The sequence below is a fragment of the Melanostigma gelatinosum genome (genome assembly GCF_949748355.1).
Source record: "Melanostigma gelatinosum genome assembly, chromosome: 13".
Classification (NCBI taxonomy): domain Eukaryota; kingdom Metazoa; phylum Chordata; class Actinopteri; order Perciformes; family Zoarcidae; genus Melanostigma; species Melanostigma gelatinosum.
Window position 1 is genome coordinate 696,389 of NC_136646.1, and position 13,070 is coordinate 709,458.

Genomic DNA, 13,070 nt, shown 5'->3' on the forward strand with positions numbered 1-13,070 from the left:
ACACTCAAATCCCTTCCATGTCTTTATATTCATGAATATCTTGAACTCATTTTAAAGTCAATCTCAGGTGGATTTGCCATCCTTTAACAACATTTCCAAAATCCAAATTTTATCCAGAATAATCGACCTCATCATTGAACCCTCTCGGGCAACTTAAGATACCAAACAGCTGCCCTCTGAAGGAGCATTGAGGGACTGCTCAATAACAAACTAAACCACTGTTCCACATCTGTACAGGATCACTGTGTTCCGCATATGCAGCCTATCTCCACCTTCACACCTGTTTACCTTGTATGCTGGTTGTACCCCTCCCAAACAGCAGAGGGCAGAACAAACTCACCCGAGCCATGAAGTCCACAGCAGCTCCTCTGTTCAGCAGAAGCGTGGCCACGGTAATGCTGCCAAAATGAGCCGCGATGTGGAGGGGGGTGTTAAGGTAGAATTTACCTCACAACAAGAGAAGGCCGGAGCACGTGTGTCTGCTTTGTGCCGTCGACACGCTGCAATAATAACGCTACCAAGACTGGTTTACAATTATAAGGAATTTAATTCCACTGATGTAAGTACGATTACAGTTACACATTGGAGTATATACTCCTATGAAATATTAAAACAATAAAACCCCATTTGCAAAAACCTCACTCGGCTCCTCCGGTGAAAAACACGTCTGTCGTCCGGGGGCCATCACAGAGAGAGAGGACAAAAAGTCTTTTAAATTAAACCTCCCACCCCTGTTCGGCACACCCCCTCTTCCATTTATCTCGATTCCTATTGGCTAACTTCCATAAGTGTATTCGGCTGTCTGCCCGAGTCTACTAACACATTCAATGACTGTCAGTTACATTTTAACCCCTTCTATAATAATCCTTCAGTATGAAAGTTAAACTTCTGCAACTTGGCAGAAGCTTCATGTTTCTTTAGCTACTATTCCTACATCACTTTATGTTTATCTTAATTATGCATTCCCAAAACCCTTATGATTATGACTATTTATGAATTATTAATTATTAAACACTTTTATTATATCTACTAACTACAGTTTTTTGCTCAAATTTCTTACAATTCCCCCCTAACTCACAGTTCACTGTGAGTTAGCTACTCAAATGTAGTTAGTTATTCAAATGTAGTTGGTTATTCAAATGTAGTTATTTACTCAATGTCCCTGGAGACCTCCCCCCTACTCAATCCAGGGAGAGGCTCCCTATCTATCTAAACAGAGGCAAACAATTCATGCATACAGATATCATTTCAAGTATTTCTGTTCAGTTCGTTTCAAGATAGAGGGCGTTGAAAATCACTGCCTTCCATGTCTTGGGGTTGGCAGGATCAGGATACAGCCTGTAGGCTAGAGAACACATACTGAGAAGCCTTGACTGTTCTTTTACACTTGACAAAATTACATTTCTTAATCTTTACACCCTAAAATCCCCTTATAACCCAATTAAACAAAAAATAAAATCTCGAGATACTCATCCAAAACAATCCATCTATTTCCCAAACTTCCAACATCTCACTGGATGTGTTAGAAGTCCATCTGGGCCTTTAGCAGGTCCTTCAGGATCTCCGAGAGGATGGTCAGGAACCGCTTGTGAAGTTCCGCTATGGCACCGCTGGTGGCCTCATCTAGACTGTGGCCATCAGAAGCTCCAATTCTCCCTCATCCTCGACACATAACTGGTTGCCCTGGACTGGCTCATCGGTGAAGCAATAAACCCCTGTAGAGGTCCACGGATGCAAGGGAACCCCCATCCACAGACAACTCGGCGGTCTATGACGACAGCACACAGAATAATTACGATTGCCAAAAATGTATGTTTTCACTGGCCAAGCATACTTCCCAACCAGTCGGTGAACGGATTCGTGACACCAGAGTTGTCTGCTAGCTCTTGGCTGAGTGCTGTCAGTCCCTCCAGAGCCCTGGTCACCGATCCATCAGGAGCTGTGTTATTTGGAATGAAAGTACAGCACGCAGACCCAAACATCTGGCACACGCCACTTTTCTCTGCTAAATCATATCTAATGCCATTCTGTTCTGCAAGGTCATTAAACTAGTCTTCGCCAGCTGTGCATGCAGTCCTGATATGGCGTCACTGGTGAAGTTTACAAAACGCTGTTGGTTATAGTAAATGTAGTTGATCCAATCGACATTTTTATTAATCATCACCCTCTGAGAGAAAACAGATTCTAAATCTGCTGCTATTTGATTTCTGGCTTGAAAGTCATTAGACACCCCCCTTGGCACTCTTATGACATCTATGGACACTTGGTCATCAAAGGCTCCCTTCGGGCCACCGGCATCTCTTTTGGATCTTCTGTTAGCATGTGGGCGTGGAGAGATGAGTTCTCTATAAGTTGCATCAGTGACAGGCAAGATATAGAATGACAATATAAGTTGCACCAACGCACATCTACCTGTCCAATCTTTAGGCAGGATTGGATGTATGGTTCTTCCTCCACACCACCACCATAAATCAGCTCTAGGTGCTGTCTGTCTTAACACACTGTTATATAGTTTTTCTCATGTTGGCGGCGCGAGCAGTCGCAGCGGCCACTCGCGGTCCCGGAAAAACAGTGTTTTCGTCTTTTTCGTCTAGTTTGTCTAGTCTGCCGCTGTGTTCGTCATGCCCGACGGACTTATATCGCAAAACACAACAATACAGCCGTGAGTTTCTTCTTGGAAAAAGTACAACTTTCTTCAACTTGGAAGCCAAACTCTCCGTGGATCTTAGCAGCCTGGGACTTCTCTGCTCCCCCCATTGTGTCAACCCCCACCCGGTAAGGAGACCGCGCAAGCGGTGCGAAAGGAAGCAAAAGCGGGGAAAACGTGGAGGTATCCGGGCTAGGCTAGCGGCTAGCCCACACAAGCCGGCAATTCCAACATTACTCATGGCAAATGTCCGTTCACTGGACAACAAGATGGACAATATACGGCTACTCAGAACCAAGCGTGAGGTGAGGGACTGCTGTGTTTACGTGTTCACGGAAACATGGCTCCACCACAACATCCCGGACTCCGCTATTCAACTGGACAAGCTAACATGCTACCGAGCAGACAGAGACATAGTTAGCGTGGGAAAGTCCCGCGGCGGCGGTGTGTGTGTTTACATCAGTGATGCTTGGTGTCGAGACGCTATTGTTGTTAACCAACACTGTTCCCCGCTGGTGGAGTTTATGGTTTTAAAGTGCCGTCCTTTTTACCTGCCGAGGGAGTTTTCAGCCATTCTACTGGTGGCTGTTTATATACCTCCGAGCCCCAACAACACGGACAGAGAGGAGGCACTCAGTGAACTTTACAGAGCCATCAGTGAGCAACAGACAGCACACCCAGACGGCATTCTCATCGTTGCTGGAGACTTCAACCATGCTAACCTAAAAACTGTTCTGCCTAAAATATACCAGCATGTTGATTTTCCAACCAGGGAAAACAACAAATTAGACCTAGTCTACACATCGATCAAGGGAGCGTACAAGGCGTCCCCCCTCCCCCACATTGGCCTCTCCGACCACCTCACGGTCTTGCTGAAACCGGCCTACAGAGCAAGGGTAAAGGTTACCAAACCGGTTTCAAAACAGGTACGGGTGTGGCCAGAGGACAGTACAGCTGCACTTCAGGACTGCTTTGGTACTACAGACTGGGACATGTTCAAGCAGGCAGCCACCTACAACCATCACATTAACATTCAAGAATACACAGAGACAGTCACAGGTTACATCACCAAGTGCATTGATGATGTAACTACCACCAGAGCCATCACCATCCGAGCCAACCAGAAGCCATGGCTGACAGGGGAGGTCCGCACACTGCTCAAGGCTCGCGACACCGCCTTCAGAGCTGGAGACCCAGCTGGGCTGGGAGCAGCCAGGGCTGACCTGTGCCGTGGCATCAGGAAAGCTAAACGACTGTACACCAGGAAAATCACAGGACATTTCAAAGACAGCAGGGACTCACGGAGCCTGTGGCAGGGCATTAGGACCATAACGGACTACAAACTACCGCCACAGACCTGTGACAGTCACACCTCCCTGCTTAACAACCTCAATGGCTTCTTTGCACGCTTCGAAGCACAGAACAACACACCTGCGCAGAAAACCACCCCCCCCACCGACGACCAGGCTCTGTGCCTGTCCCCAGCCAGTGTGAGGAGCACACTGCTGAGGATTAATACCCGCAAGGCTGCGGGACCTGACAACATTCCTGGTCGTGTGCTGAGGGACTGCGCAGAGGAGCTCACGGATGTCCTCACCGACATCTTTAACACCTCCCTGAGCCAGGCTGTTGTTCCCACGTGCTTCAAGGAAACCACCATCATTCCTGTGCCGAAGAAGTCATCTCCAGCCTGCTTCAACGACTACCGCCCCGTCGCATTGACTTCTACCATCATGAAGTGTTTCGAAAGGCTGGTCATGAAGCAGATCAAATCCACCCTTCCTCCCTCCCTGGACCCGTTTCAGTTTGCTTACCGAACTAAACGGTCCACAGAGGATGCAATCTCCTCCGCTCTACACCCAGCCCTCACACACCTGGACACTAAGAACTCCTACGTCAGAATGCTGTTCATAGATTTCAGCTCAGCATTCAATACAATCATCCCCCAGCAGCTTGTGTGTAAACTTACAGACCTGGGCCTCAGCCCCTCTCTCTGCAACTGGTTGTTGGACTTCCTCACAGAGAGACCACAAGCTGTTCGGGTCAACAACAACACTTCGAACACACTAACACTGAGTACGGGGGCCCCCCAAGGTTGTGTGCTCAGCCCCCTTCTCTTCACCCTGCTGACCCATGACTGTAAACCCAACTACAGCTCCAACCACATCGTGAAGTTCGCTGACGACACTACCGTGGTAGGTCTCATCAGCCACAACGATGAGACTAACTACAGGAAGGAAGTGAACCAGCTGGTCCGTTGGTGCCAAAATAACAATCTCTTCCTCAATGTGGGGAAAACAAAGGAGATTGTTGTTGACTTCAGGAGAACCCACTCCCAACCCCCCCTCCCTCTGACCATCAATGGTGCTGCTGTGGAACAGGTGAGCAGCACCAAATTCCTCGGTGTGACAATCACAGATGACCTCACCTGGAACAGCAACACCACTGCACTGGCAAAGAAGGCCCAGCAACGCCTGTACTTCATCAGGAAGCTCAAGCGAGCAGGAGCCCCCCCCCCCATCATGCTCTCATTCTACCGAGGCGCCACTGAGAGCATCCTCAGCAGCTGCATCACGCTGTGGTTCGGAAGCTGCACCGCCTCCAACCGCAAGAGCCTGCAGCGCATTGTGAACTCTGCCCAGAGGATCATCGGAGTCTCACTCCCTACACTACAGGACATTTACAACACCCGCCTCACCCGCAAAGCACTCGGCATTGCGGGTGACCCCACCCACCCCTCCAACAGCCTCTTCAGCCTCCTGCCTTCAGGGAGAAGGTTCCGCAGTCTCCGTTCGAGCTCTACCCGGCTGAGGAACAGCTTCTTCCACCAGGCGGTCAGGATGCTGAACTCTCTCCCTCCCTCTCTCCTCTCGCTCCCCCTCTCTCCCCCCCTGCCATCTCTCCCCTGACCTCTCTACCCTCCCCCTCACCCACCTTTCCCCACTGCCTCAAATGGAACATACCAGGACATCTACTCCCCCTCACACCCCTTCCCTCATCCAGCACCAGTCACTTTTTATCAGCACCAGTCACTTTTTATCAGCACCAGTCACTTTTTATTCTCTGCTGCTACTTGTTTAATCCTTTATCTAGGCCCTTATGTTCTTAACTTTATTCTATTTTATGTATATGTTCATGTCTATATTACACTGTGGGACTGCGAGAAACGGCATTTCGAATTTTCTGTATGCATAACACATGTGGAAACTTTGACAATAAAGTGAACTTTGAACTTTGAACTTGAACTTGAACTTGATATAGATAGTCGCTAGCATTGTGACTGTTGCTACAATTTGCAATAATTTGCAATAATACTGCCTACATTGGGCCCCTTAGCTGTATCTGAGACTATACAATCAAATGGACCCTCTGTAACCTTGAACAGAGGTGGGGTATTATATTATACAGGTGGGTAATCCCAGTGTAGCCTCTGACAAGTGTGATGGAGGGGCAAAGTGTCATCAGTAAACAGAGTTAAAATACAACTAAATTCAGGACTTATGAGTCTGAATCTTGAAGGAACTGGTGTTGCCAGGGGTTGCTAGGTCCTGAACACACAATACAATCTGTACTACTGACTCTTAAAGGATTACATCTACCCACCCCCTTTGTACACATCACAGGCATAATATGATAACAGCTTCCCATACTTATGTGTGGCAGGCCCACACTCGTCAGTTATGATGCACAAGGTTTTGGACATCCACCCGTAGGTGTGTTCATACTTGGGACAGGAAACTACTTCACAGAAGTCGAACTGGACCGTTGATGTTGTACCTTCTTTGAACATAAGAGTGAGAGTTACATTTTCATAGGTGAGTGTCGTCAGAGAAGCCTCTCTACGTGGTCTGAGATCGGTTTGATTAGCTACTGAGGCTAAATGTCGAATCCTGATGTAGTCATGCATGTGATCTGGTTCCTGTCTGTGGTTAATTCCACATACTAAGAGGTAAACTACTGAACTCAGGAATAAAATAATTACAGACTTCCATAACCCACTGAACCTAGAGTCTCCTACTGGACGCCCTCGCTTAAACTGTGGGGAAAACGTCATCTTCAGTACTGTCTAACCCCTCTTTTGAGGTGTCTTTGGCTTCAAATTTTCCTGTTTGATGTTCAATCCTGTCTCTGCGAGTGTCTTACTCGTTACCTTCGCTGCTGCACAGTGAGTGAGGTGGTGCCAAGTCGCTCCCATTTTACCTTTTCTGCATGTGAGGTTGCCAATACTACCTCCCAGGGACCGGTCCACCTTGGTTCACTCCACCTGCGCTAGTGGACTCTTATCCACACCAGACTGCCTGGTGACACGTCAGCCTGCTTCCTTTCGTCAGCTGCTGCTTCTGCGTTTGTCACCTGAGAAAACAAAACTCGGCTCATGTTAGTTAGAGCTCCCGTATATTTCTCAATTTCTAGAGTTAGCAAGTCTAGGCTAAGACCTATCACTGAGTTAGAGGACTTGGATTGTGCTGTATTTAAATTCAAAGTTGTGGTTTATCATGACGTTATTAATCTCAAAAATTGTGAGTAGCACCTTTACTGAAAACTATTCTAAATGTGGATCTACAAAAAATGTTTGACACCTTACCATATCCCCCCTTCACCTCGATATCTCTGCTGTAAGGGATCACATGGCAACCATCTATGTATCTTGGCTATACACTGAACCTCCCCATGGTCCTGGTGACAGCATGGGCATCTGTTGATGTCTCATGGGAGGAGGTCCAGCTGGACCTGGTCGTAGGTACTGCTGATGTTGTGGTGGGAACGGAGCATGTTGTGGTGGTGCATTGGGCTGTCTTCCTCTTCTTTTATGTGGGCAATCTCTCTGCCAATGACCTTCTCTCCCGCATACGTAGCACTCTCCTTTACTTACAAGACCCCCATGCCCCCCTTTATCGTTACCTCTCCCTCTGTTGGATGCACCACTTCTGCATCGTGGTGGGGGCTGATTGTACACCACCGTGGAGGCTGGTACTGCTGGATTTTGTTGCTGCTGGGCTTCTGCTGCTCTCATCTGTTTCTTGGCCTGAAATTTTCTACTGATTTCTCTGTCGATCTCTGCTACTTGAAGTTTCAGCAGCAGCCGCGTCATTCCCTCTATGTCTTCCTGTCCTTTCGTCTTCTCAGTTAGATGTCGCTGGTTGTAGTGAGTTAGGTGTTTCCTCCACATGGCATCTTTCATGTTGCTCAAGCCTACTACTTCTCCCAGCGCTGTCCGTACCGGTGGAGGCAGGCCCTTTTGCACACTGTGTCGCCATACCACAGTGGTGGCTTCATTGCTATCATGTCTCCCCCCTGTGGCCCTCTGCCACTCTTCTTCAGCTCTCCTCAGATACTGATGGGTTTCTTCTTCTGGTTTTATCTTCAGTCCCGAAAGAGAGTTCATTTTTGTTTTTTTGGCCCAGATTCTCCGCATTGCTGACCAGAAAACTCCTCGAAAGTTGTCAAATGGAGTTTCATCCCCCCTGTTGGTCGTTCCTGTACTTACCTCCAAAATGTTCAATTTGGCTGTTCCTTCGGTGTGGATCATCACGGCACGGATGTCTCCCAATGCCAATTTATCAGCTGCTGTGAGTTTTTCAAAGACACGGATCCACGGATTGGCTCCACCTGCCAGCGGTGGCAACGCCTTTTCCAGTGCGTCCATGTCTCGATGTCCCCATGGCACAAACTCAGCTTGTCCGTTGGATTTTACCAGCTCTCCTACTTCCCTTCTCTGCCTCGTTAATGTAAACATTATGCAGCCTAGGAGTGTTCAAATGTGTGTATTGAATGTGCACGCTTGTCATCACATGAATCAAAATCAACTCACCCTCTGTGCTGTATGGTGTGCGGCCGTTGACTCCAAAACTGGGATCCACTGCTTCACTTCCCAGATCTGGACCCACTCAACCACGCACCTTGACTAAAACAAACACAAAACTGCCAAAAGTTCAGCAGTAAATGTTAGCATACGTCTGTAGTGTAAGAGAGGTCAACGATCTCTCAAATATGTTTGCGCCGTCCGTGTCAAAATTGATTCTTAGGAACGATGTAAAATAGTAAATGTACCAAAATTAGTCAATACTGGATATGTGAAGGAATCTCGAATCCAAAATTGAAGTTAGAATTCCGAAATCAAACTCAACATCTAAATCAGAATCACAATCACAATCCAGTTCCAAATCAGAATTCGAAAGGTTTAAAATTGGAAGTAAAATGAAATTAAAAAACAATGAATAATTAATCAATTAAATATTAAATTCAACTTTAAAAATCAATAACTGTGTTCAAAGATATTCAATCAGAAATACCAATGCAAGTCAAACTGTTGAACTGCACTTACACTCTGGTCTGCACAATAATGAATCACAATTAAGTTCAAGAATTGAAGCACAACTGAAACCATTAATCTTTGTTAAAATGCTGAATTAAAACCAAAGTCAACGACTAAAGTTATAATGCTTAATTAAAACTAAGGTCAGGATATAAGCTCACAGCTCTTAGACAATGAATCTCTGAAAAATTCACAGATTCTACACACTTATTTACGGTTATCTAGCAGTTACTCCTTCTTCTGTTTAATTGTTTTTAAATCTCCTTTTCTTTTGCCTTATGTTTTGATGCTTTTAATGGTTTTATGTGAAGCACTTTGAATTACCTTGTTGTTGAAATGTGCTATACAAATAAACTTGCCTTGCCTTGCCTTCTGCGCCGAACCGGAAGTTGTTCTGCGCCGAACCGGAAGTTGTCCTGAAACTGGCTGTTTTTAGGTAACGGATATGCTAACCGCTATGCTAACGACAAAAAACGGAGCTTCTAATAAAGCATACGCACACACAAGTATCACCAAAATCCCACACTTTAATTCCACTGGTACGCCCTCTGTCTCCTCTCACACTCTACTGGTTATTTTATTTTATAAGCACTTATTTTACATACAGAGTACCGCAACACCGGAGCTACACGTAGCTAGCGTTAGCTCCTCACAGCGCGGCTACAGATCATGCAATGTTATTCATCATTTTAAACGTATTTCCACGCTGCTAAAACATAGACTAGTCACACGTATTATTGGACTTATTGTCCGGTTTTATTAAACCTTAAATCCTCCGGTTAACAGGCTAATAGCTCCTCCAGACCTGAGTTCATCGTTACTTATGCTCGCGAGTTACAAACTACCAGCGTCACAACACTCTCCTCAGTCAGTCTAGTTTCCCCAAAAGCCTACTATTCTACCTCTTCCGAATCACCCCCACGATCGCTATTTTTCCATTCACGGCCAAAACAAGCGAGAGTGTCTTTCCCGGAGCCGCAGCCTCAGAAGCTAACTCCCGCTAGCCTAGCTTCTCTAAGCAGCGTATGCGTCAAGACCTGAAAATTCATGAACGAGACCCGCAAAGGGTTGCACGCCAAAGCCGGAATGCCACAATATTTCAGTCCGCCAAGCTACATACCTGCTTTAAACTAGCTATCTGCAGGCCTAACAATACTTATGTTGGGCCGAAGGAGGCTCCCAGCATGAGCAAAGCAGTTCGCCCGGTCCATAGCTGTTTGATTCCAATGTGGTGATTTAATTACAGCGCTGTCTGCCTTTAATTTATTCTTAGGATCCTTATACTCTGGACTAATCCCTTAGTTCATCATACTTCAGAAAGTAAATCGTAGCTTACCTCAGTGGAACGTGGCCCTCTCCATGGAACGTACCCACCGGCAACGCAGCGTTAGCCGTTAGCACACTTAGCCAAGCAGAAATACCTCTAACGTCCTAGAAGCTACCTCACAGATTTCATGAAACGGCTCTGCCTACCGATATTATGGGCCCAGGATGTCTGCTTGACCAACGCTGCCTTCAGCACACACAGCGAGGCCGGTAAGACTGTCCCTTCGTGGTTGCCAAATTTGTTAAGGTAGAATTTACCTCACAACAAGAGAAGGCCGGAGCACGTGTGTCTGCTTTGTGCCGTCGACACGCTGCAATAATAACGCTACCAAGACTGGTTTACAATTATAAGGAATTTAATTCCACTGATGTAAGTACGATTACAGTTACACATTGGAGTATATACTCCTATGAAATATTAAAACAATAAAACCCCATTTGCAAAAACCTCACTCGGCTCCTCCGGTGAAAAACACGTCTGTCGTCCGGGGGCCATCACAGAGAGAGAGGACAAAAAGTCTTTTAAATTAAACCTCCCACCCCTGTTCGGCACACCCCCTCTTCCATTTATCTCGATTCCTATTGGCTAACTTCCATAAGTGTATTCGGCTGTCTGCCCGAGTCTACGAACACATTCAATGACTGTCAGTTACATTTTAACCCCTTCTATAATAATCCTTCAGTATGAAAGTTAAACTTCTGCAACTTGGCAGAAGCTTCATGTTTCTTTAGCTACTATTCCTACATCACTTTATGTTTATCTTAATTATGCATTCCCAAAACCCTTATGATTATGACTATTTATGAATTATTAATTATTAAACACTTTTATTATATCTACTAACTACAGTTTTTTGCTCAAATTTCTTACAGGGGTGAAACCACTCTGGAGGATCGGAGAAAGGCGAACAACACACACGTGCAAACAGACAGGCACACACATTACGTTACAAACGATGAAACCACCACACATGTGCTGTACAGATCTGGAGCTTTACAGCAGCCTACACAGGCCAGACACACACAGCTATACACTGTTACACTAACACCTGACTTTCCCCACAGTGGCAGAGAAAGTCGTTTAATCGAAGCATCGAACATGGAGCCAATGGTCTACTGACCACGAGATGGGTTTACATTCAGTATACCATATGGGCTTCTATGCGCTTTCATGCTCACACTGGGCAAAGTCAAGTAAAACTACATAGGCGTATGTGTTAAATACGACTCCAGTTATTTACCGGGAATCTAGATCATCTCCTTTACAACATCCTGATACTTTTAGAGTGTAAAAATCTGTCCTGCAGATGAACCTAATGTCCATTCGTTACCATCTTATATGAAGGCAATGTCCCCAGGCAAAACCCCTGGCTTAGTGGGCAACAGCTGTGAAAGCAACAGAAGGACACTGCAAACAATCTGTCCAATAAGTAAATGAATCTCACATTAAGCTATCCAATCATTGGCATACCAATTTTAACTAACCAACAATCCCGAGGAGAGCAGGTGTCTCAGACATGTGTATCCACTCTGCTGATATCTGGTGTCTTAGCAACCCTAACCAAAAACACTATGACTTTAAATAATCTCAAAATATATTCTTACACTCAAAAAAATCCTATTAAAAAAGTAAGTCAACCTAAAATTAAAAGGACCCACAAAAATCCATCTTTTTATCGTCAGTCAGTGACTTTTTTCCATCTCCCATCAGAGTGCTATGTAAATATTTTCACCACGATGCAGGAGCCTCAGATCACGAAGCCATTTCTGGATGAATCACATCAGATAACTTTCCAGTCTGCCGAAGCCAGACACAATGCCAACCAAAACAGGCACACACAGAGGGTGGCCACCTGGCTTTGGTGTGACGGAGGGGGCCTTGTTACCATACAAGCAGTGTCGAGGTAGCTTGTTGCTTTGGTCCCATGCAAAATGCTTTAGATGCAAGAGGTTGAGGATTAGATTCGACGATCTAAAATCAATCGAGCGTAGTGAACTAATTCGACTAACTGTCTGTTGCTAGAAGGCTGGGTTCCTTTACGGCTTAATGGGGGTTTGGGTTGCCATGCAGGTTATGTACAAACCGCTGCTTTTCAATGAATGATAACCACTTTTCATGCTAACACTGGGTATCATGTTAATCGGTTTCATGGAAGGACTGTGTCAGGACACATTAGGACAACATTTTGTCAACAGTCACAATGAATTTTGGAAAAATAACAGCCGAAGCTTTGGACACCATGAAACCATTAGAATCAGCTTGATACCCAAGCCTCCAGCCTCAGGACTTACTGAATCAGTATTCGTAAAACATGCGCTTTTACTCTGACTTTCTCAATGACTAGAGGTATCCACTACATGAATGAACAGATGGAGAGGAAGATGAGACTGAGGGGACGACGACAAAGGGCTGCAGAAACACTACTGCATCAAGTCAGGGGCGCTGAAGTGTTTGTTTGGTTTTTCAGAGTTTTTCATGAGCTGCAATGGAGAGACTAGGTAATGTACAGAGTAGAGGTGTACCTCTGTTGTTCTATTCACCATCATCTACAGAGTCAGCCAAGGAGAGGAGAGAATGGGCAGTTAGTGAGCAAAAGAACAGAAAAGGTCCTCCACTGACATGAAGTGGAGGAGCACAGAGAGGGGAGGAGATCAGTACAAAACAATTTATGGCAAAAAAGTACTGATGTTATCTATGATTTTAAATTTGAGAAAGACATTCTCAAACCAGAGTCCTTTTCCAGCACGATCATGAAGGACATTCACAAATCCCTGTTTCTG